Below are 22,090 nucleotides of genomic sequence, written 5' to 3' on the forward strand. Positions count from 1 at the left end.
TCACTTCAGCTTACAATAGATGAAAAAACACTGACTTATCAAATAACATACGACTTATCAAATAACATATATCGATCAAATAGCTTATGAATAAATTGACACAAATAAGTAAAGTGGCACATGTATTTCATATTTTCATTATTAGGAAATATAATTATCTGAAAACATAATAGTAGTGGTGAGACTGTTATAGTTTTATTGAAGAGAAATAAAAACATTTTATTGCTAAAGTGATACTTTAATCTCTTCTCTTCTCTGTAATGATTAGCAGGTATATGACAATACGTACATGTATTAATTGCTGAAGGAGTCAACGAACATAGAACTAAGAAAATCAGAAAAACCATGATTAGCGATCCGGTCAAATATAAATCAAGCTAAAATCTCTATTACATACCTTTGACTACAGTGCATACATTAGGTAACTTTCCAGCAAGAAGCAACTCCTTGGAGTCATCGGTGATATACCTGATGTTCAGGTAGAGGACAAATTTTTTCGATAAAGGGAATATATTAATATCAAGAAGATACCAATTACACCCAGCCTCTGCAACAACGCACCACCCTAATGGCACTACGGATGCACACAGCCAAAAAAAAAAGAAAAGAAAACTAAGAAACAAAAGTCCCGCTACAGTATCTCGGGCCTAACAACAGCAATACATCCACCGCTAAGACAACACCTGAATTACAGACTCTCCAAAAAACGACGCCTCCAAGAAGGGAACAGTGCTCAAACACTGTCGTCGCCCGATCAAAGATCTTAGGTTTTCACCCTGAAGATAGTCCCCGCTCTCAAAACAATGCCTCCACCAAGGCCATTGCCAGGCACAACCAGTTAAGGCCAGACCTTGGATTTTCACCCTGAAAGGTAGGACTCTGCACTTCACCTGTGTTGTCGCCCCCACTTTCATACCGCTCTTGTGAAGCCCGGAACACCAAGCAAGTCTCTCAACAACGCGGAGAGTTGGAACCTCCCTTAGCTAGTCCTCCCCTCCGGCCTTCATGAAATTCTCTTCTTCCGACTTTCATCATGGATCCATAGTCACTTGATGTCAACACAGAAAAAGAGCTTCGCGCCGCTCCCTCCAGAACCAATCGGTCGGAATAAAAACATGGGTGCGCACGACCGAATACCTCCGATCCAACAAACTCCAGGCAAATCCCTGTTACATTCGTCGGCGGAGCCTTCCGGAACTCAACCCACCGGCCAGATCACGAGTCCAGGTCTCCGGTAGGTCCTCCTCTTCGACGAACTATCAGATTGCCCAGCAGGAAACAGGCGAAGCCACTGGCTGTTACGAGGCGCAAACCAGAGCTGGCCCGCGTCACCGCCTATCTGGGAATGGTGCGCCGCCGCCCATGTACATGAGCAGATGGAGCCACATGCATCATGCTCCAGCCACTCATGCAAGCATGCCTTGGCTGCACGCCAATGATGTATCCAGGATTCAATGGATCATGCCATGGTCGCACGCAAGGCAAGGACGCGGTTCCAAGATCTGATAGCCAGCCGCCAGCATCAGCCAGATCGGGACGCCGGCAATCAGCATCAACCAGATCGGGACACCGGCGACCAGGTGCTGCGGCAACCAGATCGACGACCTACTCCAGCAAGAATTCGATCTTGGCCGAAATCTTCCTGTATCGGTGCACGATCGCCCAGATCGCATATCTCCAAACGATGAGAAAACAACTAGGGAAGAAAAACGGAGGTCGGGCAAGCTCCCCGCTGCCGCCGTCCGCCGTCAGACGGCCTCCTCCAGCGGCAGCGGGGTAGTTGGGGCGGCTGGAGGAAGAACTCTAGCTGGTGGCGGCTTGGGAGCCTCCGGAGTCGCCAAGGGAGGCGACCCGGGAGGACGATTCAGCATTCTCAGGTAGAGGACAAATGAAGAACATACTTCTAATTTGTGCCCGAACGCCTCACCTGTTGAGATGTCAGATATACAAACTTAGTCAGTACAGCACCAGAACATTAGTATTAGTCTAGCACCTCATCTCTTCAACTTTCCGCTTTGCTATTCAAAAGTTCTGACCAAAGTCCATTAGGCAGCTGCTTCAGGCAAGAGAGGACGTATCTACAAAACAATGGAGTAATCACATGTTACTGGAATCTCGACAAGGATGATCCAATCAAATCAGTGGAAGTGGGTCTTGAGTCAGCAACACGCAGATTCCTGTGAAAAAACCAACCAAATGATGGGAGGTCAAAACGTCAGTCGAGCAAAGCAACCTCACAGATGAAAACCTTAGTGGGAGGATAAAAACATAAAGGAAGAAGCAGAATCTGGATCGGGCAACTACCAGAGTAGACACCGGTGCCATATATGAACGCGAGCAAGCCTGAAGTCCAAAGCATCACGGCCTCACGAGCATCTTTTTATACATGGAAGCAGCGCCTGGTCAGTTCAACCTAGAAGTTTCTTGTGTATTTGCTGGGCAATCATGGCTGATGAATGCTTGGCATCATGGGGCGGTTTCACTAGTATTTGTGGCGAGAAGCGCATAGGTCGTAGTGAGAGGATTTATGGCCAAGAAGTTGTACACCGTGGCGGTGGCGGTGGCGGTGGCGGAACAGGAACACGAACAGACGGGAGAACGGCAAGAAAGTGCAGCGCTAACACGAGGAAGGGCGAGCGAGCGCAGGCGGCAACTCATCCAGCCCATATACAGGCCTCTCGTCCAGCCCAAGCACGCCCAGCCCATGGGAGAAAATGCGGGAGAGCCAGAGAGCGATCAGCAACCAACCAGCCAAGGAAAAGAGCGCAGCGCTAAATTAAGGATGACGTGGAGGCACAGGAGGTCTGGAAAATCAGCAAGTGGGGGTCTCCTATTTAGAGATAAAAGATTAAGGAGTAGTTTTCTTTTTGCGAATTAAATAAGAATGGTGGTGTGAAATTAATCCACAAACCCCTTCTATCTGAACTATCCTTTTCGAACACATTATAGGTTGCTTCATTACCGAACCTCGCAATATTATAAGATTAGTAATACTAAGCTACTTCTTAGCATATGCTAACCGTTTCAAATCTGACGGGTCTTCCATCAGGTTGATTACCTGCTTCAGTTTCAGTTTCAGTTTCCACCATTTAACTCCGTCTCAAATCGAAGAGACTGTGCTTCGATGATTAGCAAATTAGCTGCATTGTCGTATCACAAGCTTGGCTCTAAGGTCTGATGTCATTGAAGCGAATCTATATCTATATTCTATATTTATTTATTTATCTCTATCTCTATATCTATCTACATATATACTCTACTTTAAAAGAATATAATTGTTCCGGTTCCTGGCAACCGTGGTCTGTTTGGTTGAGCGTTCTGCCCCAGGTTTCGTCGCACCCCCTTGCTCTGGCCCCATCGCCCCAGGTTTCGTCGCACCCCCTCGCTCTGGGGGTATTTGATAAAATGCCCCACTTTACTTTGACATTTGCTTCAAAGGGCACATTTACTTTGTCATGGATGAAATGCCCCATTTTACTTTGCCCATTTGCTTAAATGCCCCATCTAAATAATTTACTGCAAACTAAAATAGCATCCTTCTAATCTAATATAACTAGATGACACCCCGCGCGTTGCTGCGGAATTAGTTAGTCGATGTTAAAAGTTTCGGTGTAAAATGGAAATGATGCCAACTAAATGTTCGAAATTGAAAAGTCGATAATATGACAAAAAGACACTAACTACTCAATTGGTAGTGGGGTTGGTCTCGTGTTGGTATTAGATATCAACCTCCTAGCCCTTGTAATACCAATGATCTGATATTGCTTTAACATAGTGTATCGGAATATGTTAGAAGATCAAGACAATGAAAGATTTAGAGATCGGGAAATCCATATTGGCTCCCGGGTGCAGATGCACTCGATAGCTGGACCAATCAGAAACAGACAGATTGATAGCAAGCATTGTATTTCATGTTGTATATGGCTGCGCACTCGGAATATTATAAAGTGGGTCAGCGGTGGATGTAGACTCATTGATTGCCACGGCCCTGTTTCTTGATGTATCGGTACAAACTTTTTTCTCACGTCCTGGACCAACGTCTAGAGTCTTGACCGCACGCGGTAGTTAAGACAAAGCCCAGATGTCATCAAATCCCTTGTAGATGTTCTATTCAAACTGCTCTAAAACATAGCCCGTGTATAAATCTTGCTGGCATGCTTCTCTACGCCCAGATTGAGATTGTGATGCACAACCACTCCGCCATGCAACATCAATCTATATTACATCCTTCTCGAAAGCAAGATACAGATGACTTCGGCCGTCGCTCTCTACATCAATGGGAGCGGCGGCTCCTATACGTGACGGGCTACCCGCGCCACCGGGCTATCCCGCGCCGCCGGACTTTCGCGCGTCCGGAGGATGGCGACTTAGCGCGGGCAGTGTCCCGATCCCGCCGCCGTCGATGGGTCGCGCCGCCCTGGAGGCGGAGATCGACGCGGTGCTCGTCACCCTCAGTGACGAGCAGCGCGCGGAGGAGAGGTTCTTTCCCGACAATTACGAGGCGTGGACGCTTTTCTTTCGGCAGAGGTATGAGCGCGAACTCGCCCAGTACGACGGACCTCCTCCTCCTCCCGCTAGGAACAACGCCACCGGCCGCCGCCGCTGGTGGAGCGCGTCTGGCCGCACCCTCGAGAATGTGCTCGCGCACATCGAGGGTGGGAATTCCCCCATTCTGGGGATGCCGCCGCCGGTGGCGCCTACCGTGTCACGCCGGCACGGTAGCTCCTGGACGCCGAGGAGGATGGCGCCGTCCTCCTCCTCGTCTGGGTCGAGGTCGGCGTCCAGGTCCGACGGATCGGCTCCTCCGCCTTCGACATCGGCCTTCGTCAAGAAGGAGCCGGCGTCTCCAGCGCCGACCTGAAGGCGCAGCAGCGGCGCCCTCGTCATCCGCGACCAACCTTCTCCCTCGCGCGGCCGCAAGAGGAAGTCGTCGAAGAAGGAGGCCGCCGCAGCGTCGCCTGCTGGACCTGGCTACCGCGCGCCAACGCGCCATCCGCGCCGCCGCACCGGCCACCGCAACGAACGTCGCGCCCAAGCCCGTCCCTCTGATCAAGCTCGAGGAGAGCAGCGACGACGAGCTCTACCGGCCGACGCCGCCACGCGACGACCCTGGTGCTGGCTCAAGCCGTTGGTACGAGGCGCCGCCGGCCGAGGACGCCGGCAACTCGAGCGACGACGATGACGGCGATGATTACACGGCCTTCTACCACCATTTCGGCATGTAGAAGGACGTTATTAATTTTAGTTTATGTTTCCATCTGGTCGAATTCAAATATATATATATAAATTCGGCATATATATGTACGAACTCGCCTATATATGTTAAATATCTTTAAATTTTGCTTATGTTTAAACGAATTCCACCTTGTTTTATCTGAATTCGCCGTTTTTTGTCAAAACTTTTCATCCATCCTGAACTCACCGCTGGGAAAATGGACCTCCCAGAAAAAAAATACATACATCCAGCGCTAAATAGCGCCGGATTTCGGCCGGAGGAGCCCAAAGATGACCCACACGGTTTCTGTCCGGTGGTGCCCTTCTGACCAGGAGCCTGCAGTTGCCACAGGCACATATCAGGAAACCAGGAGCCTGCAACGCTCTGGAGTCACTACTTAATAATTCTACAATCACTAGTTCCGGTGTAATTTTGACAGAGATCTAAATCGGGAACCTAATCGGACCATGGCAAACAGCAGGGCATCACACAGAATCTATAAAAGAAAATATGTCAAACTGAACATGCGTAATGAATCCACAAGGGCATTGCATCAGCCAAATATGTTAACCTCTAATTTCTATCTGTGATCATACGAATGCACACAGATTATTTCTAACTGAGCTGGCCGAATTTCATGCGTATGCTCTGGCGATTAATTACCATTTTTTTCTACCCCAGAGATTGCAGATCCCTATTTCCAGTTGAGAGTGCGGAGTCCGCTTGCCCATCAGCGTCCTGCTCAGAACCCGAACCCGGCAATAGCTTTGTACTTTGCCCATCGCGGATTGATCCTGCTCCATTGCACTCGCCATCTTCCCTCGCGGCCGTAGCATCCACCGCAGCGTCCGCTCCGCCCTCCCAGATAGGAACGCTGTAAAATGGAGACACGGGCACACGGCCTCCCGGTCAAATCATGGAGCAGATATTTGCAGCTGTGCCGTCGTCGCAAGCGCCATAGCCCGATGGCCGAGGAAGAAGGTTGCACACACGTACCTGCTCACCAGATCCAGCGGGAAATCCAATTCGTTGATTCAGGTCGCCGGCGAAATCCTGCTCTACCCTCCGCCACTTCGCCGTCACAGTCCCCGCACACCCCGCTTCAGCACCTGCTCAAATCGCCGGAGAGGGCTCTACTCTGCTCGGGAGCGACACCAAGTTTCAAGCGGTTCGATCCGGGAGACACACGCCGACGGCCGCACGGACACACAAATCTGGACCCGTGGTCCAGGAAGCCGCCAGTGTAATGTACCGCGGGTCCAGATATTCCCCGTAGCGCAGCCGTCTCCTAGGCCGGTTTCTCTCCGTCCGACCAGCGTTAATGCTGCGGGCCCGTATACCGACCTTACGCGACGACCCCCATGTATTATCTATTTACTAGCGTACCTACCCATCTATTTCCTGACTGAGTCATCAATCTTCAGGCGTGATACTACGGTCCAGATATCAGGTTTATTTGTACCCGGGAGCCAAAACTCCACTCCCCTTAGAGATCTCGTTGTTGGACCACAACTTTACTTTCTTTCTATTTGAAAATACGGGGACTACTAACAGTGAAAATTCAAGCATAACAATGAACGTGACTCAATCAAAAAAAATTGACCAATTAAATTTGATTTAAAATATATTTTTGGAATTGTAAGAACATGTTTGCCGACGCCCTATGGATATCAAAATGTTATGGACAGGTCTAGGGAGCAAACGGTGGCTCGTTTGTCTAACCTGGCCCTCACCCGGAAAAGGAAAGTTTCGGTTGTGTCATAGCTATTTACGGAAAGTACCTATTACCAGCACAAGGTGACCAAACAATAACGGGTCTCCTCGTGGCACCTACTCGTTTGCATGTGTAAAAGCAATTTCACACAACGTGTGTTCACGTGATTTATACTGTGCTTTTTCAGCAAAAAAAACAAGCAGCTCACAAAAATGATACATATTACTAGCCTGCTAAAAAATTGGCTAGAATACACATCATCAGTTTGTACATTGCGTGTCCATGTTGAAAATATTAACGACACATGAAATTTTTGATATTTTAACATTCGACGTAGCCATAGAAACCTACAATTTTATATGACTTGTTGACACAACAACGGCAGTTGGAAAAAAGGCCAAGAATGAAGAAAACAAAGCTCGGCTAGTTGACATCTTCCAAAAACTGGTTGTTGATTGCTTCAAGCAGGTCAAGCACCCACCTTGCTCCTATCCAGATTCTTGCCGAACCAAAAAGCAACAAGCAATTGTTATGTTGCATTGTCATCTAGGTAACTAATGTACTTCCTTCCGTTATTCTCCATTTTTCATTGAAATGATCCAGGAATCTGGCTAGGAAAAAACAGAGAACCATCAGTGTATACCAAGATAATTGAAAGTTGCTGATGTTGTCCAAGCAAAAGTCTAGCTAGGAGGCAACTTATCACTGAAAGTTAGGCACAATTATAAGATTGTTGGGCAGCGTACATCTGGCTGCATAACAAATTATACACCTAACCTACCCAATGTTACATAACTTTGCATCGAAGTTTAGGCAGCTTAGAAAAATTGTATGAGGAACCAATTTAGCACAAGTGTGAACTAACAAAGTATTGTATATCGGCATATCAAAATTTAGAAGAAAGAGAACACTCTGGTGAACAGATAAGAAAGCAACTTAGCATATGTGTGAATCAACAACGTATTATATGCGGCAAATTAGAAGAAAGATAACACTTGCATGAACTGATAATAATGCAACTTAGCGCAAGTCTGAACCAACAAGGTATTTTATGCCACAACTTAGAAGAAATAGAACAGCTGGATGAACCGATAATAAAACAATTTAGCACAAGTGTGAACTAACAAACTATTGCATGCCACAACTTAGAAAAACACAAGGCTGAACCGATAATAAAGCAACTTAGCGCCAGTGTGAATCGACAAAGTACTATATTCTGCAACTTAGAAGAAAGAGAACACTTGGATGAACCGATAATAAAGAAACTTAGCACATGTGTGAACCAATGAGGTATTGTATGCCACAACTTAGAAGAAATAAAACTCTTGGACAAACCAATAATAAAAAAACTTAGCACATGTTTGAACTAACAAAATACTCTATGCCGCAACTTAGAAGAAAGAGAACACTTAGATGAGGCGATAATAAAGCAACTTAGCACAAGCATGAACCAACAAAGTACTTCATTCCGCAACTTAGAAGAAAGAGAACACATGGATGAACCGATAGTAAAGTAACTTAGCCAGGTGTGAACCAACAAAGTATTGTATTCCGCAACTTAGAAGAAATAGAACTCTTGGATGAACCAATAATAAAACAACTTAGTACGATTCTGAACTAACAAAGTATTATATGCCTCAACTTAATTTAGCACTCAGATGAACCGATAATAAAGCAATTTAGCACATGTGTGAACCAACAAAGTATTGTATGCCACAACTTAGAAGAAAGAGAACACGCGGATAGGCCGATATTAAAGTAACTTAGCACATGTGTGAACAACAAAGTATTGTATTCCACAACTTAGAAAAAAGAGAACACCTGGATGAACCCATAGTAAAGTAACTTAGAACAAGTATAAACCAACAAAGTATTGTATGCCGCAACTTAGGAGGGAAAGAGCACTTGTATGAACCGATAATAAAGCAACTTAGCACATGTGAGAACCAACAAAGTATTCTATGCCGCAACTTAGAAGAAAAGAACACTTGGAGGAACTTATAGTAAAGTAACTTAACACAAGTCTAAACCACAAAGTATTGTATGACGCAACTTAGGAGGGAGAGACCACTGGGATGAACCGATAATAAAGCAATTTAGCACATTTGTGAACCAACAAAGTATTGTATGCTGCAACTTAGGAGGGAGAGAGCACTTGGATGAACCGATAATAAAGCAACTTAGCACATGCGAGAACCAACAAAGTATTGAAAGCCGCAACTTATAAGAAAATAACACTTGGAGGAACCGATAGTAAAGTAACTTAGAACAATTGGAAACCAACAAAGTATTGTATGCCGCAACTTAGGAGGAAGAGAGCACTCAGATGAACCGATAATAAAGCAACTTAGCACATTTGTGAACCAACAAAGTGTTGTATGCCGCAACTTAGAAGGAAGAGAACACTTGGATGAATGGATAGTAAAGCAACTTAGCACATGTGAGAACCAACAAAGTATTCTATGCCGCAACTTAGAAGAAAATAACACTTGGAGGAACCGATAGTAAATTAACTTAGCACAAGTGTAAACCAACAAAGTATTGCATGCCGCAACTTATAAGGGAGAGAGCACTCAGATGAACCAATAATAAAGCAACTTAGCATATGTGTGAACCAATAAAGTATTGTATGCGGCAACTTAGAAGGAAGAGATCACTCGGATGAACCTATAGTAAAGCAACTTAACACATGTGCGTACCAACAAAGTATTGTATGTTGCAACTTAGAAGAAATAGAACACTTGGATGAACCAATAATAAAGCAACTTAGCAACTGAATGAAACGGGATAAGCAACTTAATGAAATGGGATAAGCAACTTAGGAGAAAGTGGGGAGCAACTTAAACTTAAGTGGCTAATCAATGAAAATGGGATAGAAAGAAAGAGAACACTCGGATGAACCGATAATAAAGCAACTTAGAACATGTGCGAACCAACAAACTATTGTATGCCGCAACTTAGAAAAAAGAGAACACTTGGATGAACCGATAACAAAGCAACTTAGCAAATTAATGAAACTAGATAAGCAACTGAGGAGAAAGTGTAAATAAACTTAAACTATAGTAACTAATCAACTTAATGAATTAGGATAAGCAACTTAGGAGAAAGTGAGCAACAACTTAAGCTAAAGTGACTAATCAACTTAATTAAATGGGATAAGTTACAATCCTATGATGAGTTGTTGCTGGTTGTATTTTAGTTGCAACCATCCCCACTAGGTTCAAACAGTAAAAAGACTAACCAGGCTCATGAAAATACATACGAGAATGGCCAAAACTAAAATGATCATTTTATTAACTTGTTCAAATCGACTAGGACAATTCAAAAGTCAGAATCAGTGCATATCGGATGGCAGTAAATGACCATGTTATACACACTTGTTCAAATTGGCAAGGACTATTCAGAATCGACAATCAAATGGATCTCAACTAATTGTAGATGTTCCGTTGTTCAATTAGAGTAATGCATCTATACAATTACTAGAATGGCATGGCTTATAACTTAAAAGTCATGGAACAGAGAAGTACGTACATACTATTGTTCTGCAGGGTCTCAATGAGCACCCATGTTTTTGAGGAGATGGACACTTGCGCCACAGCTGGCCATAACACGAGACTGAAACAGGTTAGTCATGTCGGAAAGCACTCCAATATAATGGTAAGCAAGCAGAGATTGTTATTAGGAAAGTAGCATGAAAGAATAAACCTTTAGGGTTGGCCGACCTCCTGTATGGTGTTGACGCCCACCATCTTGAGCATTCTCTGCAGCAGCTTGTTGTCTGTGGTTGCCAACCTACTTCTTCCTGCACCTAAACCAAAAGGACACACACTGAGTCCGATGAGTGCCTACAACCGTGCACGAGGACACAAGAGTCCGTGGCCGTATCCGGAACATGCAATGGTGCACTTCTTCCTGCAGAAATAGACCACACATTACTACTATGTTCCATACAAACAGACGATAAATCCCTAATATCAACAGAAATAGACCACACATTACTACAATACTTCTAGTTGCAGTTAATCATCATGATATGCACACATACATGAGGTATCCGTACTGTCCCAATTGTCATCTCATCAACTGCCAACTTAGTGTAGAAGATTAAATGTGATTAAGTTTTTTGTGTGACCATATCCAACAACTTGGTGGACTGATTTTTTTTAACTGCTTATCGAAGCAAACAGTTCCAGCTAGGAAAATAAGGCACTTAGTCTACATAACAGTACAAAAGAACGAGAGTTGTACAAGATGTCTTTTTAATGAAACAAGTGTGTATTGACCTTGAGTTTTTCTCTTCAGAATTGATACATATTCCAATCCGGTTGTGAAAATACTTCATAGTCTGTTGGACAATCTACAAAGCTGTAACTGTCTGCATTCCTTCTTACAAGGATGGCTAGGAACATATGGCCAAATAGTACATATAGCCTGTAACTTCATGGAATCACCTTGAATCGTGAAGAAGAGCAATATTGCAGAAATGAAAAAGATAACACAGAAGTGCATGAAGCAGAACACCATCAGCTCCCCATTCATTGGCTGCAGGAAATCATCTAACTCCGTGTACGAACATGAAATTGTACTTGTCCAAAAGCAAAATGTACTGCACAGACTCAAACCAGAAGCGGAGCAAACAGCGAGATCCTACTGTTGGATTCAGATTTTGGGACGGGATTGGGGGGGGGGGGTACCTTGAGGGCAGACGACGCTGATGTCTACTTCCCCCTCCTTTTCCTGTAGACAGTGTTGGGCCTCCAAGAGCAGAGGTTTGTAGAACAGCAGCAAGTTTTCCCTTAAGTGGATCACCCAAGGTTTATCGAACTCAGGGAGGAAGAGGTCAAAGATATCCCTCTCATGCAACCCTGCAACCACAAAGTAAGAAGTCTCTTGTGTCCCCAACACACCTAATAGGTGCACCAGTTCGGCGAAGAGATAGTGAAATACAGGTGGTATGAATATATATGAGCAGTAGCAACGGTGCGTAAAAATAGCTATTTGGCGTGTAGTTGATGGTGGTAGTATTGCAGCAGTAGTAACGCAGTAAAACAGTAAACAAGCAGCGATAGCAGTATTTAGGAACAAGGCCTAGGGATTAGACTTTCACTAGTGGACACTCTCAACATTGATCACATAACAGAACAGATAAATGCATACTCTACACTCTTGTTGGATGATGAACACATTGCGTAGGATTACACGAACCCTCAATGCCGGAGTTAACAAGCTCCACAATTAATGTTCATATTTTAGTAACCTTATAGTGTAAGATAGATCAAAAGACTAAACCAAGTACTAACATAGCATGCACACTGTCACCTTCATGCATATGTAGGAGGAATAGATCACATCAATACTATCATAGCAATAGTTAACTTCGCAATCTACAAGAGATCATGATCATAGCGTAAACCAAGTACTAACACGGATGCACACACTGTCACCATTACATCGTGCAGGAGGAATAAAACTACTTTAATAACATTGCTAGAGTAGCACATAGATAAATTGTGATACAAATACATTGCAATCATAAAGAGATATAAATAAGCACCTCACTATGCCATTCATCAGTGAATAAGTATTCTGTGAAATATAGCCTAAGAGACCCACACGGTGCACACACTGTCACCTTTACACACGTGGGACAAGGAGTCTCCGGAGATCACATAAGTAAAACTCACTTGACTAGCATAATGACATCTAGATTACAAGCATCATCATATGAATCTCAATCATGTAAGGCAGCTCATGAGATTATTGTATTGAAGCACATAGGAGAGAGATTAACCACATAGCTACCGGTACAGCCCCGAGCCTCGATGGAGAACTACTCCCTCCTCATGGGAGCAGCAGCGGTGATGAAGATGGCGGTGGAGATGGCAGCGGTGTCGATGGAGAAGCCTTCCGGGGGCACTTCCCCGTTCCGGCAGCGTGCCGGAACAGAGACTCCTGTCCCCCAGATCTTGGCCTCGCGATGGCGGCGGCTCTGGAAGGTTTCTGTGGTTTTCATCGAACGTATCAGGGTTTTCGATCCAGGGGCTTTAAATAGGCGAAGAGGCAGCGCAGGAGGGTCGAAGGGGCGACGACACCATAGGGCGGCGCGGCCAGGGCCTGGGCCGCGCCGGCCTATGGTCTGGGGGCCCAGTGCCCCCCTCTGGTCCTTCCCGGGTGTTCTGGATGCTTCCGGTGAAAATAGGAACTTGGGCGTTGATTTCGTCCGATTCCGAGAATATTTCGTTACTAGGATTTCTGAAACCAAAAACAGCAGAAAACAGGAACTGGCACTTCGGCATCTTGTTAATAGGTTAGTTCCAGAAAATGCACGAATATGACATAAAGTGTGCATAAAACATGTAGATAACATCAATAATGTGGCATGGAACATAAGAAATTATCGATACGTTGGAGACGTATCAGCATCCCCAAGCTTAGTTCTGCTTGTCCCGAGCAGGTAAAACGATAACACAGATAATTTCTGGAGTGACATGCCATCATAACCTTGATCATACTATTTGTAAAGCATATGTAGTGAATGCAGCGATCAAAACAATGTATATGACATGAGTAAACAAGTGAATCATAAAGCAAAGACTTTTCATGAATAGTACTTCAAGACAAGCATCAATAAGTCTTGCATAAGAGTTAACTCATAAAGCAATAATTCATAGTAAAAGCATTGAAGCAACATAAAGGAAGATTAAGTTTCAGCGGTTGCTTTCAACTTGTAACATGTATATCTCATGGATATTGTCAACATAGAGTAATATAATAAGTGCAATAAGCAAATATGTAGGAATCAATGCACAGTTCACACAAGTGTTTGCTTCTTGAGGTGGAGAGAAATAGGTGAACTGACTCAACATTGAAAGTAAAAGAATGGTCCTCCATAGAGGAAAAGCATCGATTGCTATATTTGTGCTAGAGCTTCTATTTTGAAAACATAAAGAGAGCATAAAAATAAAGTTTTGAGAGGTGTATGTTGTTGTCAACGAATGGTAGCGGGTACTCTAACCCCCTTGCCAGACAAACCTTCAAAGAGCGGCTCCCATTTTATTTTATTTTGGGTGGCACTCCTTCCAACCTTTCTTTCACAAACCATGGCTAACCGAATCCCTGTGCCTGCCAACAATCTCATACCATGAAGGAGTGCCTTTTTATTTTAGTTTTATTATGATGACACTCCTCCCAACCTTTGCTTACACAAGCCATGGCTAACCGAATCCTTCGGGTGCCGTCCAACAATCACATACCATGGAGGAGTGTCTATTTTTGTTAATTAATTTGGGACTGGGAATCCCATTGCCAGCTCTTTTTGCAAAATTATTGGATAAGCGAATGAAGCCACTAGTCCATTGGTGAAAGTTGCCCAACAAGATTGAAAGATAAACACCACATACTTCCTCATGAGCTATAAAACATTGACACAAATCAGAGGTGATAAATTTTGAATTGTTTAAAGGTAGCACTCAAGCAATTTACTTTGGAATGGCGGAGAAATACCATGTAGTGGGTAGATATGGTGGACACAAATGGCATAGTGGTTGGCTCAAGGATTTTGGATGCATGAGAAGTACTCCCTCTCGATACAAGGCTTAGGCTAGCAAGGTTATTTGAAACAAACACAAGGATGAACCGGTGCAGCAAAACTCACATAAAAGACATATTGAAAACATTATAAGACTCTACACCGTCTTCCTTGTTGTTCAAACTCAATACTAGAAATTATCTAGACCTTAGAGAGACCAAATATGCAAACCAAATTTTAGCATGCTCTATGTATTTCTTCATTAATGGGTGCAAAGCATATGATGCAAGAGCTTAAACATGAGCACAACAATTGCCAAGTATCACATTACCCAAAACATTATAGCAATTACTACATGTATCATTTTTCAATTCCAACCATATAACAATTTAACGAAGAAGAAACTTCGCCATGAATACTATGAGTAGAGCCTAAGGACATATTTGTCCATATGAACCAGCAGAGCGTGTCTCTCTCCCACACAAGCATTTATTCAAACAAAAACACACAGACGCTCCAAGAAAAGCACATAAGATGTGATGGAATAAAAATATAGTTTCAGGGGAGGAACCTGATAATGTTGTCGATGAAGAAGGGGATGCCTTGGGCATCCCCAAGCTTAGACGCTTGAGTCTTCTTGATATATGCAGGGGTGAACCACCGGGGCATCCCCACGCTTAGAGCTTTCACTCTTCTTGATCATAGTATATCATCCTCCTCTCTTGACCCTTGAAAACTTCCTTCACACCAAATTTCTCATAAACTTCATTAGAGGGGTTAGTACATAATCAAAAACTCACATGTTCAGAGGTGACACAATCATTCTTAACACTTCTGGACATTGCTCAAAGCTACTGGAAGGTAATGGAACAAAGAAATCCACCCAACACAGCGAAAGAAGCAATGCGAAATAAAAGGCAGAATCTGTCAAAACAGAACAGTCCGTAAAGACGAATTTTTAATAAATAATTCCGTTGCTCAAATCAGAAAACTCAAAACTAATGAAAGTTGCGTACATATCTGAGGAACACGCACGTGAATTGGCATATTTTTATGATTTTTCTACAGAGAAAACAGCCCAGATTCGTGACAGATAGAAATCTGTTTCTGCGCAGAAATCCAAATCTAGTATCAACCTTCGATTAGAGGCTTCACTTGGCACAACAAAATACAAAACTAAGATAAGGAGAGGTTGCTACAGTAGTAAACAACTTCCAAGACACAAAATAAAAACAAAGTACTGTAGCAAAATAAACACATGGGTTATCTCCCAAGAAGTTCTTTTCTTTATAGCCATTAAGATGGGCTCAGCAGTTTTAATGATCCACTCGCAGGAAATAATATTTGAAGCAAAAGAGAGCTTCAAGAGGAAAATTCAAAACACATTTAAGCCTAACATGCTTCCTATGCAGAGGAATCTTGTACACAAATGAATTCATGAAGAACAAAGTGACGAGCATAAGAGGATAGAACACGAGTAACTTCAAGATTCTCAACATAAAGAGGGGAAACTTAATATTATTAAGATGCATATAACCATATTTCCCTCTCTCATAATAACTTTCAGTAGCATCATTGATAAAATCCACAATATACCCATCACTTAAAACATTCTTATCATGATTCATATGCATAGAAGTATCATTAATTTTGGCATAAGAAGAGTTCTTCTCACTAATAGTAACTGGAGCAAGATTATTATCAAGAATTTGAACATGGTAAACGAGTTGCATATTAAGGGAATTGTTTTTGGTAATCCAATCATGACTATGACAAGTTTCATAAGGATAGTTATTACCTATATCATAGCATTTTTTATAATAATCATCAAAGATTGGAGGCACAGTGTCATCATAAGAAATAGAATAGTTATCTTTCACAGTCGGTTTATCTGTGTCCACACCATCATTGTTATTAGAAGGAGATGCATCAAGAACATAATGACCAGTAGCAAAAGGATTTTCAAACACCTCTTCCCCAAGCTTAGAGCTTCCTATATCATTATGGGAGGAAGCATGGATAGCACTGACACTATGGCAATTATTATCATCATCATTTTCAGAATTAGTTTCCCAGAGATTTGCAATATCAAAAGTAGTGCGCTCATTCAAATCATGATTGCTAATATATGTAAAGGGCATAGGAAGATCATCGTATTCAGATTCATTATCACAATAATCATTAGGAGCAACATACTTACGGTTACTTAGCGTTATCTCATTCACGCGGGGATACGCCGTTACCTCTTTCTTTTTATTCTCCTTCTTCTTCTTCTTCTTCTTCTTCGTTCCCTTCTTCTTCTTCTTCTCTTCCTTCTCCTCGTTCCCTTCTTTAGGAGGAAGAGGCTTGAAGGGTAGCTTGTCCGCATAACCTGATTTATTTTCAGAAACAACAGAAGAAACTTGGGAGGACCCCTCCTTTTCATTAATTAGTTGAAAACACACAGCGGTCCTATCATATTTTGGCAAGGTGTCATCTTCTAAAATATTTTGTATGTAAGTATTTGTATGGCTATTATCAATGCAATAAGAAAAACACCCATGCAGGACATCATCAATATCAAGATCACTCATATGTAACAAAGAGATTTTTCTCGACAGTTCTTCACACCCCAAAAATAAAGTAAGTTCATCATGCTGATTAGGAGTAATTTCATCATCACAATACAAATTTGCAGCACTCATTGGGTTCAAATTATCATTGGAGGAGCATTGAAAATTAAAATGACCCACTTCATGGCAAACTTCACAAATAAAAGGATAGAGGGCACAAACTTTTTTACCAAGATCATCTAGAGCCCTGAGCCACTTTCTAGTTTTTTCATTAATATGATGGATGCAATATTCATCTTTGACTTGATTAATTCCACAAGGTCTATGCATTCCACAAAAATTAACATGCTTATAAGAAATAGCATTCTTAGGAGTTTGAGCATGCTTATTGCAATAATTAACAACAATTTGATTCTTCATGCAAGCCTCTTTAAAAGGTTCATGATACTTATCAAAGTTCTTCTTAGGCAATTCAAAATGAGAAGCAAAGGATTTATAAAGATTTGCAGCAATTTGAGAGTCAAGACCATAAGTAGCACTCATATTTCGAAATTCATCGGTATCCATAAAAGCTTCAATGCATTCATAATCATAATTTATACCTGACTCTTTACCTTTGTCATTCTCCCATCCTTCAGCGTTGTCCTCAATCCGATCAAGAAGATCCCACCTAGCTTCAACCTCCTTGCTTGTGAAAGATCCCTCCGAACACGCGTCCAGATAGTCCTTGTGTTGTCCTGAAAGCCTCGCATAAAAATTATTAACAATAACATTACGGGGGAGCTCATGAATGGGACATTTGAGCATTAGTGACTTCAGTCTCCCCCACGCTTGAGAAATACTCTCTCCCTCACGACGATAAAAGTTATAAATATAATTCCTATCAATATGCACTTCATGAGGAGGATAAAATTTAGAATAAAAGAGAGATGCAATTTTCTCCCAACCAAGAGAATGTCTATTCTCCAACAATTTATACCAATGCGCCGCTTTACCAGACAATGAAAGCAGAGAATAGCTTCTTCCTCACTTCATCCATAGAGATACCTGCACACTTGAATAACCCGCATAATTCGTGCAAAAACAGTAAATGATCTCTAGGATGGACAGTTCCATCCCCTTTATAGTGGTTGTCCATAACACGTTCAATAATTTTCATAGGTATTTTATACGGAATACTTTCAGCAGGTGGATTTAAAATATCAGAAGCATCATTAGAGTTATCGCATATGGGAGATAAAGCATTATCAGAGCAAAATATTTCTTCCAAAGCTGAGGAGCAAAAAAGATTATTTTTATATAAACTAGCTTCCCCAAGCTTAGACTTTTCCATAGTATTAGCAGTAAATGCATTCATACTAATAACATCGCTACTAGCATGCAAATAAGGTTCCATAGGTTTTTTAATTTTCGCATCAAACAATTCTAAATCAGGAAAAAGATTAAAAAGCTCACCAATTTTTTTGTTGTTTTCCATTATGCCTAACTAGTGTAAACAAGAAACAAAAAGATGCAATTGCAGAATCTAAAGAAAATAGCTTCGAGTACTTACAACGACGGAAAATAGCTTGGTAACCGAGGTCCGGAGTGTGAGTACCTTTTACCTTTCCTCCCCGGCAACGGCGCCAGAAAATAGCTTGATGTCTACTTCCCCCTCCTTTTCCTGTAGACAGTATTGGGCCTCCAAGAGCAGAGGTTTGTAGAACAGCAGCAAGTTTTCCCTTAAGTGGATCACACAAGGTTTATCGAACTCAGGGAGGAAGAGGTCAAAGATATCCCTCTCATGCAACCTTGCAACCACAAAGCAAGAAGTCTCTTGTGTCCCCAACACACCTAATAGGTGCACCAGTTCGGCGAAGAGATAGTGAAATACAGGTGGTATGAATATATATGAGCAGTAGCAACGGTGCCAGAAAATAGCTTGCTGGCGTGTAGTTGATGGTGGTAGTATTGCAGCAGTAGTAACGCAGTAAAACAGTAAACAAGCAGCGATAGCAGTATTTAGGAACAAGGCCTAGGGATTAGACTTTCACTAGTGGACACTCTCAACATTGATCACATAACAGAACAGATAAATGCATACTCTACACTCTTGTTGGATGATGAACACATTGCGTAGGATTACACGAACCCTCAATGCCGGAGTTAACAAGCTCCACAATTAATGTTCATATTTTAGTAACCTTATAGTGTAAGATAGATCAAAAGACTAAACCAAGTACTAACATAGCATGCATACTGTCACCTTCATGCATATGTAGGAGGAATAGATCACATCAATACTATCATAGCAATAGTTAACTTCGCAATCTACAAGAGATCATGATCATAGCGTAAATCAAGTACTAACACGGATGCACACACTGTCACCATTACATCGTGCAGGAGGAATAAAACTACTTTAATAACATTGCTAGAGTAGCACATAGATAAATTGTGATACAAATACATTGCAATCATAAAGAGATATAAATAAGCACCTCACTATGCCATTCATCAGTGAATAAGTATTCTGTGAAATATAGCCTAAGAGACCCACACGGTGCACACACTGTCACCTTTACACACGTGGGACAAGGAGTCTCCGGAGATCACATAAGTAAAACTCACTTGACTAGCATAATGACATCTAGATTACAAGCATCATCATATGAATCTCAATCATGTAAGGCAGCTCATGAGATTATTGTATTGAAGCACATAGGAGAGAGATTAACCACATAGCTACCGGTACAGCCCCGAGCCTCGATGGAGAACTACTCCCTCCTCATGGGAGCAACAGCGGTGATGAAGATGGCGGTGGAGATGGCAGCGGTGTCGATGGAGAAGCCTCCCGGGGGCACTTCCCCGTTCCGGCAGCGTGCCGGAACAGAGACTCCTGTCCCCCAGATCTTGATCTCGCGATGGCGGCGGCTCTGGAAAGTTTCTGTGGTTTTCGTCGAACGTATCAGGGTTTTCGATCCAGGGGCTTTAAATAGGCGAAGAGGCGGCGCAGGAGGGTCGAAGGGGCGACGACACCATAGGGCGGCGCGGCCAGGGCCTGGGCCGCGCCGGCCTATGGTGCAGGGGGCGGTGCCCCCTCCTGGTCCTTCCGGGTGTTCTGGATGCTTCCGGTGAAAATAGGAACTTGGGCGTTGATTTCGTCCGATTCCGAGAATATTTCGTTACTAGGATTTCTGAAACCAAAAACAGCAGAAAACAGGAACTGGCACTTCGGCATCTTATTAATAGGTTAGTTCCAGAAAATGCACGAATATGACATAAAGTGTGCATAAAACATGTAGATAACATCAATAATGTGGCATGGAACATAAGAAATTATCGATACGTTGGAGACGTATCAGACGCCTCTGGAAACAGTCGCTAGGCCCCTAGGATTCGACGGAAGTGCGGCCAGCGAAGGAGTCGAAGGGTGCGGAGCCGTAGTCGCGCCGGCCGGCAGTACCACGCATCCGCGTCCCCATCCCTTGGCTTGCTTGAACCCCTGACCTCCATGGCAGCGACCGGGGACGGACGGTAGCGGGCCGTCCACGGGCTTGATGCTGCGACGGCTGGTGTATCTTCCGGTGAGCCTTTCCGCCGTCCTAGATGCGTTGCCAGAAGGCGAGCAGCGCGGATGCGGAAATGGAGGAGCGATGAAGCGGGATCGGGGAAAAAATAGGGTGGCTGGGGCCGCGCCGGAGGTTTTGGACTTTGGAGTTTGGAGGGGGCACCGGAGGGACGGGCTGCCGCCGGTGCGGGGAAGGAGAAGGTGTGGGGATCGGGAATGTGGGGAATCTCTCCTCACCACACAGGCACGTGGGGCCACCAGGTGAGAGATGTCGGAAGCGGACGACAGGGCCGTGATCGAGTGCATCGGACGGACCAGAAGCGAGGGCTCGGACGAGCAAGCTAGCACCCGTGCGCTTTTTAGCATTTGGGAATGTTATTAAGGTGACTGACCATAAAATTAAGAAGATATTTGGAAAAGCTAAAAACGGCATCCACTGGATGCTAGCCAACGTCCATTATGGTCCATCGAGAACAATGATTATTTTCTCGGGGAATAGTACACCAATTCTTGGAATGGAGACTGCTAGATGAAACATTGCAGGAAACATAAGCAAGACAATCACATATAGAAAATTGCCCAAAACCGAGGAAAGGAACTCAACCAAACCTGAAAATATCAGTTCTTATGAAAACGTGTAAAGGTATATCTGAGATAAATTTTGGCAGACTCAATGCCAAATATTTTAGTTTGCTACATGAACTAATTAAATTGGTAGGAAGAAAGAAAGAGTCCATGGAAAAAAGAGGGACTAACAAACAAATCATCAGGCTAGAGAAGTGCGAGCAGCTAGCATCTGTAAAGCAAGGAAGGTGTATCAGGCAGAGCATGTGGAAATGTCAAGGCGGCACCGCGGCATGATTTAATTTGGAAGGTAGTCATCTGTACTTTCAGCCGTCTGGTCTATTTTATTCAAGCTTGAAGAGGTCTAGTAGAAACAGAAGTTGCAGTTGCAAGCACTTAGAAATACATTACTCTTACTCATGTCCTGTTTCTTCATGCCTAATTAGGCCCAAGCCTTCCTCCCTGCAATAAGTATAACTTTTAAGATTATCGAGAAAGATTAAACAGTGGAATTGTGGAAAGCTTTAAGAAAACCTGTCAAATAGTGCATCATTGTTTAACTGTATATTCCCATAAGGCTGACATTCCACACATCATGTATGACTTCAGAAAGTATGGGCGCATGAAAGAACTACATGAATTGAGTGAATGTCTGTCTAAAAAGTACTTACCTGCATTCTACTTTGATTTTCATCAAACACATTGTCTACATATAGAAACAAAAACTGCTGAAAAGAAACATGAGAAGGGTGAGGGATACAGATTGCAAAATCGTTGTAGCCCTATCTTAGATCAGAACTACTCCATGACCATCAGTTGTAGGTATAGATGTGAACAACAGAGGCACATATCATAAGGAGCATATGATTTGGGCAATGAGATGTGTGAGAATAGAGAGAATGGGGATGCGGGCTAATCGGGAGGCGATGGCGTGGAGAGCCGGGGGCAGCAAATTCATGACTGCTCA

The 22,090-nt window shown here is 43.2% G+C and overlaps 2 long non-coding RNA genes across 4 annotated transcripts; both read right to left on the reverse strand.

The window, feature by feature from the left end:
* Positions 1-5,714: 5,714 nt before the first annotated feature.
* Positions 5,715-6,509, reverse strand: LOC127338289 (uncharacterized). The gene is made up of 2 exons (XR_007874270.2): positions 6,212-6,509; positions 5,715-6,089 (listed from the first exon to the last, which is right to left on the reverse strand). It is a non-coding gene; the product is annotated as an uncharacterized lncRNA (long non-coding RNA).
* A 578-nt stretch (positions 6,510-7,087) lies between these two features.
* Positions 7,088-11,641, reverse strand: LOC127341912 (uncharacterized). 3 transcript variants are annotated; one of them, XR_007876013.2, is made up of 4 exons: positions 11,213-11,521; positions 10,635-10,841; positions 10,461-10,527; positions 7,088-7,536 (listed from the first exon to the last, which is right to left on the reverse strand). It is a non-coding gene; the product is annotated as an uncharacterized lncRNA (long non-coding RNA). The 3 variants fall into 3 exon arrangements; XR_011755086.1 differs by lacking the exon at positions 11,213-11,521 and adding an exon at positions 11,624-11,641 and having other exon boundaries at positions 10,461-10,841; XR_011755085.1 differs by having other exon boundaries at positions 10,461-10,841; positions 11,213-11,523.
* Between the last annotated feature and the right edge of the window lie 10,449 nt (positions 11,642-22,090).

The sequence above is a fragment of the Lolium perenne genome, chromosome 3 (genome assembly GCF_019359855.2).
Source record: "Lolium perenne isolate Kyuss_39 chromosome 3, Kyuss_2.0, whole genome shotgun sequence".
NCBI classification, from domain to species: Eukaryota; Viridiplantae; Streptophyta; class Magnoliopsida; order Poales; family Poaceae; genus Lolium; species Lolium perenne.